Source organism: Mirounga leonina, unplaced genomic scaffold (assembly GCF_011800145.1).
Source record: "Mirounga leonina isolate KUSES-001 unplaced genomic scaffold, KU_Mleo_1.0 Mir_454, whole genome shotgun sequence".
In the NCBI taxonomy this organism is placed as follows: Eukaryota; Metazoa; Chordata; class Mammalia; order Carnivora; family Phocidae; genus Mirounga; species Mirounga leonina.
The window spans coordinates 8,599,512-8,602,877 of NW_023270763.1; positions in this window are offsets into that span (position 1 = coordinate 8,599,512).

Below are 3,366 nucleotides of genomic sequence, written 5' to 3' on the forward strand. Positions count from 1 at the left end.
GAAGCCCCAGTCTGAGGGAGGAGTCATGGTCCTGGAAGCCCCAGTCTAAGGGGGGAGGCACAGACTTGATTTGGGAGCCCCGATCTGAGGGAGGCATGGAGGCTTTTCCTGGAAGCTTCGGTCAGACATTAATCAGGAGGGCTCCTTAGCAACTCTGTGCCCATGGGACATGGGTGGGTAGCCTGAGTCTAGCCAATGCCCCCTGCCTTGCTAGCCTACTAGGGGTAGGCACTGTGGGAGGTCTGGAGGGAGGTCCTGCCCCACCTGACACTGGGGTCCCTGCCACAGGCAGGGCCTGGGGGAAGGCATGGAGGCACAGGGGGCTCCTCCCCCAGCAGTGTACACAGTTCTGGGGAAAGGGTCTTAGGCCTGGTCGGGGTGAGACTCAGATTTCGGGGAGCCTGAGCCTGAGCCTAAACCTTAGACTGGACTCGACAGAGCCCAGTGACCTTGAGCTCTGGCACTCTCTGGGCCTCAGTTTACCCACCTCTCAAGTCCCTCCAGCATGGTCCAGGTTGGTTTGCTTGAGGAGAGGAATGAGTGGCTTGGGGGGATGGGGGGGAGACACAGGAAGGTCTCCACCAAGACCCCAGGCCCAAACGTGCACCCCCCGGGAGATGTCCTGGCTTATCCTCTCTTCCTGGCCCAGGGCTATGCCACCTCCCACCCTGCCCCAGGCACCTTCCCCTTCTGGATCTTGTCCCCCTCTCAGCCCCTCACAGCCTCACTTGGGGAAGGGCAGCCTGGGCCCCCGTGCCAGAGATGGGGGTGGGGGCAGCACAGACTCAGGACTCAGCCTCTCTGTCCAGAAGGCTCCCCTGAGGGCAGTGCCCCGTCTCTCCCGGGCCCCCAGCACTGGAGGGTAGCGGAAAGGGGAGGCGGCTTTCCTGCCCATCTCCAGAGCCCTCTCCCTCTCCCTCTCTCAGTTCTGTTCAGCATGATTCATTTCCATTTCATTCAGCTCCAAAGGTTCAGGGCTAGACCTCTCCTTCCTCAGAGCCCCTACTTCTGTCTCTGAGGCCCAGCAGGGACTCAGTGTCCGCTAGACGAGGGAGAAGGAGAGGAGCAGCCCAGATGGGGGGCTGGACCTCTAAGCGACTCCAGTTTAAGAGCCCACAGTGACCTGCAGCCACCAGGGAGAGCTTCGTTGGGGGCGTTGTTCTTTAAACCTCCCCTCAGGGACAGGAAGGAGGGGAAGGAGGGGAGGCACTGGCAAGAATGGATGGGGGCTCAGGAGGCGTGGGGATGAGAACCCTAAAGAGAGAGAGGAAGCATTGCTCATTCTCCCGTCTTGGGGTGTGGGGACAGGTGTTTGTCTTGTGACCTCTCTGGTGGGCCATCTCCCCTGAGCCACCCAGGACCCAGTCCCCAGACTTGGGGCTTGGGAGGCAGCTTCACTCACCCAGGCCTGTCCCCCGCTGGAGGCCGGTCAGCAGCAGCCACAGTGTCAGCCGCGGATACCGACCCCCACTGAGCCCCATGGCCAGGCCGAGCGTCTGACCGTCTGTCTGTCCCAGGGTCTGTCCGCAGCGCCCCCGAGCCTCCGCTGACTGCCGGGGGGATTGAGGCGGCTGCTTCTGGCACCTCCTGCAGCTCCTCCCAGGTGCCCCCTCTTCCCAAACAACTGGTTGGACAGGTTTGGGGGCAGAATCTGCTGGCCCTATGGGTTTGGCATCCCAGGGAGGGGTCTGAAGAGAACAATCAGTAGCTGCCACCAGGACAAGCCCGGACCCTCCCACCCCTGACTCCAAGCTCCAGGTCCAGGTAGCCCCAGTGACAGTCCGGCCAACAGTCCCAACCTGGCACCCAGGGCTCCCCACAGTCCCCAATGCTGAAGGGAGTTACCCTCCAGGGGCTTGACCAAGATCACCCAGCCAGCCAGGGCAGAGCCTCCGTGAGACGGTCACACCCAAAGGCAAGCTTGGGGGCACTCCCTGCAGCCTGGGCTCTGGAAGGGGGGATCCCCAAAATCGCCTTTCCTCCGCTCCTTATCCAGGTGACCCGTCCTCTCTTCTTCCTCCAGCTCTGGCTGCTGCCAGGACAGGGCAATTCTTCCCAAGACAGAAGGGTCCCAGATGGGGTCTGGGGCCAGGAATGGGGGTGGGGCTGGTGCCGAGCATGTACTGACCACCTTTCACCTAGATTGGAGCAGAGGTCCCTCATGGAGCACCCCCTGCCCCAAGCACCAGCCCCCCTCAGCCCAGCCTCTGCCCCTGGCCAGAGCCACCCTCCTAAAACTCAAACTCCTTTGGGGAGTACTTTAAAAAACATTTATTTATTTATTTATTTATCCCCCCCAACCAAGATTTATTTATTAATTTGAGACAGAGAGAGAGAGCACGAGTGGGAGGGGCAGAAGGAGAGGGAGAGAGAGAATCCCAGGCAGACTCCACGCTGAGCACAGAGCCCAATGCGGGGCTCAATCTCATGACCCCAAGATCACGACCTGAGCCAAAACCAAGAGTCAGATACCTAACGGATTATGGCACCCAGGCGCCCCTAAAACACATTTTTGAAACAATTATAAATATTCTCTAGTTATAATGCATTTACATGCTATTTGATTGCCAGCCCACATACACTTGTTTTTTTCCCCCAAAAGTACTTAAACGGTGACAATTATATATTACAGTGAACTTCAAAAGGGGCAAATACTCCTACCAACTATGTAATTGCCTGGTAGATTTTTTGTGACCGACTACTTGGACATGCTAACAGAGCATTTCTGATTTTTCAAGATTTGAAATCACTGTATTTCCATTCATGATTGACTCAGCTCCAAGGGAACCAGGCGCTGAAACCAGAGCAAAAGCTCAGGAAAGGCGGATGAGGTCAGGGTGAGTCTGGGTGAGCGTGGGGGGAGGCTCAGCCAAAGGGCCACCCAGACGACCTCTTTAAGGCTCTTGATGCTCAGCACCTCTGCGCCTTGGCTTAGGCCAGTCTCTTCCCTAAGGGCCCTGCTACCCAGCGCCCTTCAGTCCTAGCTACCCCAGGGATCGGCACTGCCAGAAATGTGCTCTGGATGGCCCTGGCGCCTCCCCTAAATGCACGCCGGGCACCTGGCCCGCATCTCTGTCTTCCGATCGCCGCAAGGTCACACGCTGTTACCTCAAGTACATCCCTGCACACACCTGTGCTCTGCTCCGGCTGACAGCTCCGTGAAGCGGGCGCTGGCCCTCCTATACTCGCGGGGTGCACAGAGGGGAGAAGAGGAGTGGGGGGCCAACCTGAGAGTCTGGGAGGGGCAGAGGGACCCAGCCCTCGGAGGGCTTTCTTTAACTCCCCAGCTTCTTATTTTTTTAAACATTTTTTTAAAGATTTTATTTATTTATTTATTTATTTATTTATTTATTTATTTATTTATTT